Here is a 13,361-nt window from a genome sequence, read left to right as displayed (position 1 = left end):
ATTGCAAAGGGGATTTAGTAGGTGATAGGTTAGGGCAAAGGGTCCTGTGAAAGAGGAGTGGCTAACATGTGTGTTAAATTTGTTGGTCTGGTACAATTGACTGTTTCCTGAAGTTGAACATGAAGTAAAGAAGAGCAAGTGGACACAGCACACTGAAAAATAGCAGAAGCTAATTAACACATAATCTGTCCAGGGTGTTGTACGTTTTGCTGCATAGTGTCACTCAGCCATCTTGTGGTGTGTGCTCATTTTAGGGTATCTCATTATAAATTCTGACAATTATAAAATGGAGGCAGCAGAACGTGCCTCTTTCACCAAGCTAAATCCAAGTATAAGTGTGATTCATTCATGAAAAAGTGTATCCAAGTTGCACAGAAATCACAAACCAAGTTATACATTATTCACAAAGCAAGTTCCGCAAATAGAACGTGCACACATTTTTGTTTAAGATGAGCAAACATAAATAAATAACCCATGTTTAACTTACTATCAGATCTAAACAGTGGATGTTCCAAAGACATATCACAAACAGATCAGGGAAAGAAAGTTTACATTTTGGGGAGTACCACCAGAAGCAGTAGCGGCTGCCCATAGGGTGTCCAGTCAAACGATCGCAAAAAAAGGATCGAATGACCTTAAAGGATCGAAAAAAAAGGGTCTATTTATTTATTTATTTATTTATTTGGTTTGGGTTGGTAAAAAAAATGCTTTTAATAAAGAAAACAGGGGGTTGATTATAAAAATGTTTAAAAAAATCGACCCTTTTTTTCGTTCCTTTCACTGTCGAACAAAAGGAATTCGATCCTTTTGTTTTCGATACTATCACTGGTAACCGCTGCATAACTCATAGACCTCAGCTATCACCAGTGGTTTCTTTGTTTAGCCTTCAGGATGAGTTTCAATGTTCCAGCAGGGCCCATCATCCTGTCATTGTAGATCAACTGAGTACCAATGCACAAGAGCTGGCATAAAGCTTTTGCTACAATGTGGTAATCATCTTCTTCGTCTTGTTTTTCCTGTTCTTGTTCTTATTATTAATGTTATTTGCTCGGTTACGATTAGTGATTCAAAATACAAGTTTATATTGGTAATCATAAACATTTACTAATGCATTTTCCTCACCAATCTACACCACATGAGAGATCTAGGTGTAAGCGGTGCAGTGAGTGTGAGAACGTGTACCATGCTCTGCCCTGATTGTTGTTAATATTACCCAGTTTTATGATACACAGTTTATCATCGTGGAAGGATGACGGTCTGAGTTAGTTCAGAAAGGTTTCAAACCTGTAGCTGGAGGCCGAATACAGAGATCCAAGGCAAGTACTCCCCTCACTGAGCAAGCTTGCTGCATCTGAGATGATATTCATAAACTTGAATGCTCGCCTAGAAGGGGGCCTTTGTGCTCATTATGGAAAAAATAGACTACTGTGAGAAATGAGTACAATGTTGATCAAAGACAGATATTTCTTTCACTTATTACATTATTATGTTCATTTCGAATGAATGAGGGCTGTTGCTCTATAAATTGGAGGGTAGGCCCACAAGCCATGTATGGCACGCAATTGGCAGTTGCATGTACATTCTATGACTGCATATGTTCATTAACACCTGTAATTCGTGCTATGCATTCATTACACATACAATGCACATGGCCCTTTGTGAAAAAATATTCAGTTGTAATGTACAACCATGGTTAGGTGTAGCTTATGTGTACAATCCCCAATGCAGGTAACTGTCAACGGACACCCACAGAGGGGGTCTTTTTCAATGCACTGGAGCAGTAAATCAAGCCTTGACACAGTTTACTCCTTCTTTACTATTCTTCCGGAGATTTTCTTTCCATTTGAAGTTGGAGTCGATGCACAAAGCAGAAATATTGTTCCCGCCATGCGTTGCTTTTCCACCTTCAAATTCCATATGGTTGTCGTAAATATCCCCCGTCTCACCTGTGATCGGGATCTCCCTTGTTCGGCCGCAGGACTCTTCCTGTGGGTGGTTCGGGTCTTGAATAGGCTCGCCCGAGCCTCGTCAGGTTGCAGAGCGCGTTCAGAGTTCCGGGAAGTTCGTGGTTCCAGGGTGTCCAGGATTAGCGATAACAAGCAATGTAGGGGGGAAGTCCAGGAACAGGGAAAAAGGTAAGGAAGGAAGTAAGAGGATCAAGGAAACAAATGTAGAGAGCAACACACGTCGGGTCACTATCGAAGATAGCGTTGAGACGCGCGGACCCACAGGGCGTGACCAATGTATAGTACGTGCTACGACGTGAAAGCTAGTGTGTAGCACGGAGCTTGGTACGGCCATGTTGGGAGGAACAAGGAGTACAAGCCCTTCGTGACAATGACCATGAGGTCCAGAAAGGGCAATTTCGCCGGGTCATGACAGCATGCCCCCTCCAAAGACTGGTTCCTCCAGGCTTGCCTGGGTGAATAAGATGGAATCTTCTGAGCAAACGAGGGGTCTTTAAATTAGAAACTGGTTCTCATGTTCTGTTGCTAGGGGGGTAGCCTTTCCACTCAATCAGATATTGTAATCGACCCCTTCTATACCTGGAATCACATATCCTGGACACCTCATATTCCAACTGGTCGTCCACAACAACAGGTGTGGGCTTGAAGGGTTTTCGAGTAGAACTAATGTAGGGTTTCAACAGGGAAGTATGGAAGACTGGATGTATCTTCTTCCAGGAATCCGGGATCTTAAGTCGGAAGGAGACAGGATTGATGATCTCCTTTATAGAAAATGGACCATAATAGCAAGGAGCCAATTTGTTTGGTCGTAGATATCGAGGTAACAGTTTCGAGGCTAGCAGACTTGATCACCAACTGAATAGGAAGGTGATGGTCTTCTCTTAGAGTCTGCATATCTTTTGGTTCAAGTCTGGGCCTGTTCTAACTGATCCTTGGCCTCTCTTTGTAAGTCGATCAGCGTCTGAATCCAAGAGTCAAGGGTAGGTACCGGAGTAGATTCTGGAAGAACTGATGGTAAAACAGACGGATGATAACCTTGACTGCAATAGAAAGGGCTGATCTTGAGAGCTGAATGATCTGAGTTATTGTAGGAGAATTCGGCTAAAGGTATAAGGAAAGACCAATCGTCTTGAACCTTGGTGGCAAACAACGAAGATATTGTTCCAGGGTTTGAGTTACTCGTTCCGTTGCCCCATTGGTTTGTGGATGATAGCCTGAAGAAAGGGCACGTTGGATTCCTAGAACACGACAGAGATGTTTCCAGAATTGTGAAATATATTGAGGTCCCCGAGCCGAAATAATCTTGGAAGGGAGGCCATGAAGACTAAAAATATGTTCCAGGAAAATTCCAGCAAGTTCTGAGGAAGATGGTAGTTTATACAATGGTGTAAAATGAGCTAGATGAGTGAACAAGTCAATGGTTACCATGATGGTTGTATATCCTCAGGAAGGTGGTAATTCAACAATGAAGTCAGTGGCAATAACTTCCCAGGGTCTGGTTGGCAACGTAGGTTGTAGAAGCAGACCCACCGGTCTCTGATTATGTATCTGTTCTGACTACAAATTGCACAGGTCTTGATATATTGAACCACACTGACTTCATCCCTGGCCACCAGAACTGTCTTTGTATAAGATGGAAAGTGTTGGTTATCCCTCGATGGCCGGAGTGAAGAGTATCATGGCATAGATTCATTACCTTCTGTTGAAGTTCTTTTGTCGGAATGACCACTGAATTGTTCTTGAATAAATATCCTTCCTTGATTGTCAAACGCCAGGGATTTTTCTCGGATATGTCCTTCCAGAGTTCAGATGATTGAGTCTGTACTCTGATTTCTTCCAGGAGATTGATCGCTTGAGCTACAAAGATTGTAGGTGGAAACATTTTAGGATAGATATTATCCTCCAAGGGAACGTAGTCGGGGCGCCAAGAAAGGGCATCGGCAATCATGTTTTGCGGTCCCGGAACATGTGAGATTTGAAATTGATATTGAGCAAAGAAGTAGGCCCATCGAGCTTGTCTACTATTCCTGCACTCCATGGATTGTAGGACCTGAAGATTTCGATGATCAGTACGGACTTGAACTGGATATTTAGCACCCAGGATTAGATGTCTCCATTCAGTGAAGGCATGACGAATGGCCAATAACTCCTTCTCCGGAACTGAGTAGTGAGTCTCACTGGTAGTCAGGGTCCATGAAAGGTAAGCAATGGGATGTTCCAAATTATCATCGGATTCTTGTTTCAAAACTGCTCCTATGGCGTAATTGGAGGCATCTGTTTCCACTAGAAAAGGACGATTTATGTCAGGTTGGGCCAGGATGGGGGCCTGAGTGAATTCTTTTTTCAAGCTTTGGAATGCCTTGTCTTGTGGTATAGACCAGTTGAATGGAACGTCTTTCTTCAGGAGATTAACAATGGGTTGAGCAATCTCGGAAAAGGTGGGAATTAATTTCCGGTAGAGGTTGCAAGCCCCAGGAAGGACTGTATTTGCTTTACAGATGTTGGGGCGGGCCAAGCCAGTATGGCCTTCACCTTTGAAGGATCCATACTAATTCCTTCTGAACTAAGGACAAACCCCAGATAGTGAACTGATGTAACATGAAACAAACATTTTTCTGGTTTGGCTAAGAGTTGATTTTCACGGAGACGTTGAAGTACTGCCTTTACATGTTCTTCATGTTTCAAGGAATCCTTTGAGAAGATCAATATGTCATCCAGGTAGACGATAACATTGAGAAATAATATGTCAGAGAACACCCTATCCATAAAACGCTGGAAGACCGCGGGAGCATTAGTCAGACCAAAGGGCATGACTAGGTATTCAAAGTGACCAAAGGGTGTTCTAAAGGCTGTTTTCCATTCGTCTCCTTCCCGGATACGGATCAAATGGTAAGCACCTCGGAGATCCCATTTCGTGAATATCACTGCACCTCTCACAGCTTCAAGGATATCCGAGATCAGGGGTAGAGGGTATCTGTCTTTCAGGGTGTGTTGATTTAGGCCCCGATAGTCCAGGCAAGGTCTGAGCTCTTTGGTATCCTTTTTAGGAACGAAGAACAATGAAGCACCAGCTGGTGATTTTGAAGGTCTTATGGTGCCATTCTCAAGATTAGTGTTAGGTATTCCCAGAGGGCTCTCTTTTCTGGTTCTGAAAGGATAAACATCCTGCCAAAGGGAATCACTGCTGAGGGTTCAGTATCTATGCAACAGTCTTCGGGTCTATGTGGAGGTAAGGCTTGAACGATGGCAGTAGAGAATACATCAGCATACCCTTGATAGATCTCTGGAACTTGTACAATATTGGAAACCATGAGTGGTGTCTCTGGACACCTTGGTGGACTTTTAGGGGCTGTGACTGAGGTATCCAGGTTTAAACAATGGTTCATACAGAACTCCGAGCCCAGGAATAAGGATCCGACCGTCCATTTGATATGTGGATTGTGCCTTTGTAACCAGGGCATGCCCAAAACCAAGGGGTAATGGGATGATTTTATAATGTCAAACACAATTATTTCTTGATGGTGATTTATGGAAAGATGGATATCCCTTGTTTGCAGACTTATGGGTCCTGAGGAAAGAGGTCTTCCGTCAATCGCTTCCACTGGCTGTGAAAAACATCTTGCTTCATACGGAATGTTATGACTTCTGACCCAATCTTGATCAATGAAGACTCCCATTGCTCCGCAATCCACCAAGGCCAGTATGGGGTAGACCTTGTCCTTGGATGGCGATAAAAAGGCCTGTAATATCACCAATTTGTTTTGTCCAGGAGAGTTCAAGGATGGAATTGATGTGGAGCAAACATCGCTCTCCCGAAACCTTGCTCCATTTAGGATCGGGAGCTGGCGTTTTCCGAGCGTCGGGGAGGAGCCAGAGGACATTCTTTAACTAGATGTTTATCTGAGGCACAATACATGCATAGGCCTGTGTGTATTCTTCTTAACCTTTCCTGCGGGAAAATTGGTCCACGAAAGGCTCCAAGTTGCATGGGTTCAGAATCAGTGCTCTGACTCTTGGCAGATTCTGTCCTTGTAGTATTCTCTAGGGAGTATCTTTGAATTGATACTTTATTCTTTTTCTTTTCGGCCTTTCTTTCTTGGATTCTAAAGTCTAGGAGGGCCTGGAATGAACTAGGATGTGCCACCCTGGCTAGCTCGTCCTTAATCTCTTCATTTAGACCTCTGTGAAATAAAGTAAAACTGGCTTCCAGGGGCCAGTCCGCCTCTTTGGCTAGCTGTTTGAATCTGGTAACATAGGTCAACATGTCTTGGGATCCTTGTTGGAAGTCAAGTAGCTTTTCTTGAGCACTGTGAACCAGCTCTGGTCGTTCGAACATGGTCTTGAGTTCCGCGATGAACCCTTCATAATCATCCTGGAGAGCATCCCCTGATTTGAGTAATGGAGTGGCCCATGTAAGGGCATTACCGGAAAGATGCAATATTATGAAGCCCACCTTAGCCCTAGGAGTTGTGAAATAGTAGGGCTTAAAGGTAAAATGTACCAAACAAGAATCCAGGAATCCACGTAAGGTCTTTGTTGAACCGTCGTATTTATCAACCACTCCTCCCAATAATACGCTGTCCTTGTTCGCGGAGTCGCGTGACAAGACGAGCTGTCTTAGCGCCTCATTTTCGGCTTTTAAATTCTGAATCTCTGTGGAAAGTTCTTGCATTCCGCGCATCAGGTCCTGAATAGCATTCTCCATGGTAGAATCCGTATTGATCGTTCGGCGTCTCAAACTGTCGTAAATCTCCCCCCGTCTCATCTGTGATTGGGATCTCCCTTGTTCGGCCGCAGGACTCTTCCTGTGGGTGGTTCGGGTCTTGAATAGGCTCGCCCGAGCCTGGTCAGGTTGCAGAGCGCGTTCAGAGTTCCGGGAAGTCCGTGGTTCCAGGTTGTCCAGGATTAGCGATAACAAGCAATGTAGGGGGGAAGTCCAGGAACAGGGAAAAAGGTAAGGAAGGAAGTAAGAGGATCAAGGAAACAAATGTAGAGAGCAACACACGTCGGGTCACTATCGAAGATAGCGTTGAGACGCGCGGACCCGCAGGGGCGTGACCAATTTATAGTACGTGCTACGACGTGAAAGCTAGTGCGTAGCACGGAGCTTGAAACGGCCATGTTGGGAGGAACAAGGAGTACAAGCCCTTCGTGACAATGACCATGAGGTCCAGAAAGGGCAATTTCGCCGGGTCATGACAATGGTTTAAAACCAGCATGTATTTTCATGCTGGTTTTAAATCAACAGATTTGCATGGAGCCTGCCTGTGATTATCTAAAAATTTAGGCAGATTCTACAGGGATCTATGGTTAATGCTGTCTGCAAAACAATACATGAAGGTGTCCTTTACATTTTTACAAAATGGTTAAAGCAAGGCATAAAGGTGATTTCTCCTGTTTGTAATGTTTACATTTGCACTCCCTTTTGGAAATTGCATGCAGGAGACCTGACAGCATATAAGTGCTAACATTGTTGTCTAGTCACATGCAATTTATGCCTACTATAAAATGACCACGAGTCTCTTAGTGATTTTTAAGCTTCTAACTCAAGCATGAATGTCACAAAATGTAAAGGTAAACTTTATCCAAGAAATCAGAATTGAAATCACCTTTAATGATGTCAGTACTCACTGCATAAATGACCATTGAGTAGAGGGCCCAGAATTGTCACTCTCGAAGTAATGTACAGCTCTTCTGCTAGCTCTGCGAATGATGTTGCTGAGTACAGACCCCTGTAGTGATTGCAAACCGGCTGCAATGTTTCGCACATTGAATGAAAAGTCCCTCTACTAAAGCCCGTCTTTCATTGCATTAACAGGAAAATCAGCTGTGTGGATTTCCATTGGACTCCTTAACATCCAACAAATGCAGTATAAGTGATAATTGTCCTGCCTGGTGTCACCAGATGCACACAGCCTGGTAAGTAACCATCTTTGTTTTCTTTTCTAACTCAAAGTATTTTATTTTCTGTACTCTGTTGCATGTTGTTCGATGTGACTAGGTTTTCTTAAAAATATGATCTTAAGTTACATTGACATCACTTATGCATTATGCACACAACGCATTACTATACATGTTGAAATGTGTCAAGAAGTATTTCATGAAAGGATGAATATTCCAAATTATTCTTTAAACTGCTTAAGCACTATGTCTGTGCATGCATTTTTATCACTATCTAGTTTGCATTTTCAAGGGTATTGTTCAATTCATACATGCATATGTAGAATGAAAGTAGACATAATAAAAACAAATCTTTTTTGACAGATGAGTTGTTGAAGGGTGGCAATATGTTGGAGCTTGTAGTCTAACTTTCTATGACATTTCATCCAAAAGTAAACCCATGACTTAACGTGGAGGAGATATTAGCCAAATCACTTTTTAAAAGGGACTAGAAGCCTGGTCCTCGTAAACTTCATCCACACAAGATTATTTTCAAGATAACAAGTGTAAATAGCTCCCATTTGCATTCTTTGTATTTTGTTCAGATATTGCAGAAGATAGCATGGATTTATTCTAGAGTACTTGGAGAATTCTCCTTAAATAATTTGTTCATGATTGCATAGCATGAATTGGAGTCACTTGAGACTCCTACTCAAGATATGGTTGCCAAAAAACAAACAGCATCATCATGGAGACATACATTCATTTTTTTGTGGTAGGGTTGTGCATCTTGTCTAAGCATTGAAGTTGTGGGTTAAGAAATGCATTGAAGCTTGGCTTTTTTCTGTGGCCTAATGACAGATGGGAGGACATTCCATGGAGAATTGATGACATCTATTTATCATCTCGAGAAAGGGGTACTTAAATATATATATATTCTCTTGATGGTTGTGATTAACGCTTTGTATTCTATTCACTGATTGATAGAGAGTTCATGAATACCCAAATGTTTGATTGTTCCTCATGCCAAGGGCTGAGCAAATCTATATATATATATATATACATATATATATATATATATAATTGATTAAGTAGTTTCGCTGATACAGTTAGCTTTGAAAAACATATGATATACACAAACAACTGCATGAAACACAAAACGCACACGAATGATGTTTAAAATCAATGATGAAGCTAACACAGAAGAGCTATTTCAAAATGGCCGAATGCTTTTACCATAGGGTTTCTTAGAACCTCACTATGATAGAAAGTGAAAATGGACAAAAAAACTCAGTGTTATCATAGAGTTTACTTGCATGCACCTGTATTTAATGGCTGATTGTAATGTCTGTCCTTTTGTACGTGATCAAGCAACGGGAGCGTTGTGAAACGCATTGTACCGAGGCGTATGCCATAATGATGCCGAAATAAAACTGGATATTTGAACGTACTCATGGTTGTGTGATTTACTAATTTCAAGGAATTCTCAAGGACCGTAACTTGGAGAGTGCCGTCCCTCCTTGGGAGAAGTTTAACTACTTCTTCTTTTTCTGAAATATATATATATAGTTGTGTTTGTTTGTGGATTTGTATGTGACGTTCTTGGGAATGTAATTCTTCATGAATGAAGAGGTCTGGTGTCCTGATTTATGCATGGAATATCCTGTATTCCATTGCCGAATCAATGCAACTATTTCTGGCTCAATAGGTCATCCCGCTCCCGAGATAATCAATCTTTTCGGCTTTGTTTTTTGACATTACATTTTGTGGTGTTACACCACCATCTACAGTTCATTTGTAGGAAGTGCTCATCATCGCGCATCGAAAGGTAAAACATGATCAACATTCTGAAGAAGGAAGATCTCAAGACCATGAAGTGTTGAAGAACATGAAGCAAGACTTACTAATCAGAGAATTTGTGCTACTAAAAAACAAATCTACAGAACTGCTGAAGAAACTGAAACACAAATTGCTGTGAAGAGAATTAGTGCTACTGAACAACAAAGGAATGAAACTGCTGCAGAAACTCAAGTGAGACTTAATGATCAGAGATTTACAAATCTGAGAATTGAAATCCCAGGCAAAGCCATGTAGTTCAGCTAGTACATACATATGAAGGAGAACAGTGGAGCGATGAAAACACATGTTCTGTTTTTTCCAGTTTACCATGTTTTGGTCTTGTCATTCCAATTGAATGTGGATGGTAATTGCCAAAATGCAGTCACACCCTGGCCGTTTGGTATTTAGGTACATTTCACTATTCATAATTCGTTATGAAGAATGAGAACCAGACAAAAAAATTATGAAAATAAAAATGTTTTGCAGCACATGCACAATGAATGGTTCAAGTATAGAACCGTCAAAAAGTGACCAAAGAATGACATTTCAATTACATATCACCAATGGTAATTACGCTGTCACTATTGGATGTACTTACTGTTCACTGTGGATCCCATTTCTACAGAACAATGACCTTTTTTCTCATTAATTTAAATGCATTCACCTACCTTCAATAAAACCAAAAGCTATGGTGATGCAATGAGTCTGTTTTTAACCCAATGCATCTAAAGCAGTCATTTGACTTCCACAAGTCATTTATAGGGAGGTTCAGGAGAGGTTTCATTTGTTTTCTGTCATTTTTATAAGTGAAAACGAATTCTGGTCTGATATGACTAATTGGATGCTGCTCTGCAGGAGTGCAAGGATAAGTAGGGGTCCGAATGTCCAGTCAGCCCTCCCACTTCTACAAACAAAAATCTTCTAACACAATCATAAATGTAAAACATGGACAGTTAAGTGATATACCTCCTCCGCTTTCAGTGGTCACATGGGTCAAGGTAAGGCTATGCTCTAAAGAAGAGTGTGAATGTGATTCAGTAATGACCCAAAGAACACAGTAACACAGTCCAAAATAATGGGAATGTTCAATCAAGGTTCAATAAAAATAGATATGCATTAATTAAACACACCATCTGCAATAGAACTAATAGAAAAATACTGTACAAAAACCCACCCCTGTGGAAGAATGGAGAGACTCTGGGTAGCATTCTGTGCAAGAGTACAGGGGTTATAGGCAAATACCAACCACAAAAAGAATATGTCTTTATCTAAACAAGGGTGCTACTTAGGGACCCTTTCAACTTCTTGAATTCATTCATTCATTTTGTCATTTGTACAGTGGCACTCACCATAATTGTGGTCCCAACATGCTGTTGGTTGAACGCCCTAGGAGGGACCGGAGTCCATGAATTTGGGAGAATTGGGAGATGCTAATATGTGGGTTTGTATTTCAGCCATTAAAGTTAAGCCAGGGTGGCCAAGACCCTGCTAATCACTCATGTCCAAATGGGGTATGTATGGGTGCAGCAGAGGTATACTATGAACTAAAAGGGGGGGTTTGTTTAAGGAGTTAGAGAGTTATATGGGGAGCTACAGTTCAAATTGTTGTCGTTAATTAGCTTCATTCTTGTGGCAGAGGGGATGTGCAATAGTGTTTGTGTTATATGTGAGTGCAGGGTTTATGGATGGAGCCAGCGCCTTCAACTAAGTTGCAAAAGTGCACTGTGCACGGGGAGAATGGGTTAGCTGTACAAACAACAATGTCTACCTGCTGGGTACCATCTATTTACAACTAGCTGTCCCCGGCCACGTGTTGCTGTGGTTCAGTCTGGTTAAATGGAAAAGAAAGAAAAGAGAAAGCGCACATTTCTAATATGTTTAATTTCACAATGGCTCTGGTGGTTCTCCAAGTTGAGGCAGTTCAATTTTCCCGGTGGCGCAACACATTTCTTTCGTTTCGCCATTAAATTTCAGAGCCTTGCAATAAGGACACACTTCAGTCATGGTGCCGATGAGAACATGCCGCACAAACTATAATCATCAGATGGGTTGTACCGGAATGCAAGGAGAGTGTAATCGCGTGATTGCTGAGCACAGAGTCGTGTTTGACGCTGATCTGCTGTTACTCTCTTTTAGCCACTCTCAGCCTGTCACGTTCATTCTGTTGAGAACAAAGCAGATCTGTAGCTGCAGAACCCGATCGCCATGCTCGCAACCGTGCACCCTAAAGTCTGGCTGCACATCGCTCTGCTGCTTCCTCGGCACACATTTGAGCCATTCTAAATCAGAAACATTGAAATGGAATCGTAAAATAGCGTGTGTTGCTTTTACATCCATCAGATGGTACTGTTTTGCAGTCAAATGTTCAGTATAGCATGTGTTGCTTTTACGTACAACAGATTGTGCTGTTTTTCAGAAAACGCATGTTTTACCTGTCACAGGTGGGACATCTAAGTATAGTAGGCATATAGAAACACGCGCCTATTCGAATGCAATGTTGTGTCAAAATTTAAAAGCAATCGGTGAAGAACTTTCGGAGATTTAAGATTTTGAACAAATAAACATTTACATGTTTATTTATATAAATAGATGAGCAGTGCTATGTGTCACACGCAATCTAAGGACTAGATGAATACATAATACTCACCATCAGAGAAGTTCTTAGAGTGAGGTGTTGCCATCCCTGGTTCCTTCTAGTGCAAAAACAAGGTCCTCCTTTCATGATTACATTCAGCGGCATAGTGCGCCCTCTGGTGCTTTAGAGTTGCATGCTCTGGCAACCAAGGGCCAGCGGTTGCTGATGTTCCTGATTGTCCTGCTACATGATGATCAGTGTAATTTTCCCAGGGTGCATTTTATGTGCGATGAATTGCCCACCCTCCAAGCCCATATGAGCGCAATACGTGGCCCAGTGTCAGGATTTGTTCCCGGTGCAAGTTGCTGGAGTCATCCATGTGTGCTTGGTGTCCCACAAGGGAGGCTGGGTGGCTGAGCAAAGCAGTCGAGAAAAAAGATGAGACTATTAGCTGACAGAAAGGCAGGTGGGGGGAGTGTGCAGACATGGGGGAGACTGCAGGAAGGACCGTGTGTGCGAGTGGTAGGGAGTGGGTGCTGAGAGGCAGAGGGATCAAGCAGTCGCGGGAACAGCCATGTTTGAGGTATTTCCTGAAGGCCAGTTAATCTTCTATGAGGTGGAGCGCGGGGGGAGGGAGTTCCCCAAAATGGGTGTGTGGATAGAGGACCAGGCACCTCCTAATATGGAGAACTTGAAAAGAGGGATTACCAGGAGGTGTGCAGAGCCTGATCCGAGGATTCTGCTGGGGCGGTGAATGGGGTGACTAGTGCAGTTCAATTCACTATGAGCATTGCTGACAGCGACATGCATTTTCTTGATGTTAAAGTGTGGTATTTACATGACGATCAACGTTTCATAACAAATATCTATTAAAAGCCCAATGATAAAAGCAGCAAAATGACGGCTGATAAATTTCACCCACGTAGAATCATACAACACCTTCCATTTGCACAATTTGCGAGGTTGAAAAGATATTTGTCTGATGGAGACTCATTGGCCGAACAACTACATATCATTCTATGTAATACTGTGAGCTTGGATATAACCCTACTACGACTGCAAACGCCTGTGAGAAAATTGCCTTAAAGTAGAGACGTACA

The 13,361-nt window shown here is 42.1% G+C and overlaps 1 protein-coding gene across 3 annotated transcripts in view; it reads left to right on the top strand.

Annotated features, from left to right (window-relative positions):
- HTR1F (5-hydroxytryptamine receptor 1F) overlaps positions 1-13,361 on the top strand; it is a 3,723,175-nt gene that overhangs the window by 666,893 nt on the left and 3,042,921 nt on the right. For all 3 annotated transcript variants that reach the window (XM_069636780.1, XM_069636779.1, XM_069636781.1), the window contains one exon: positions 7,786-7,886. The gene's annotated coding sequence lies outside the window, so the exon portion shown is untranslated. The remainder of the gene's footprint in view (positions 1-7,785; positions 7,887-13,361) is intronic.

Source organism: Ambystoma mexicanum, chromosome 7p (genome assembly GCF_040938575.1).
Source record: "Ambystoma mexicanum isolate Mex_15411 chromosome 7p, UKY_AmexF1_1, whole genome shotgun sequence".
In the NCBI taxonomy this organism is placed as follows: domain Eukaryota; kingdom Metazoa; phylum Chordata; class Amphibia; order Caudata; family Ambystomatidae; genus Ambystoma; species Ambystoma mexicanum.
This window is presented reverse-complemented; position numbering and strand designations above follow the sequence as displayed.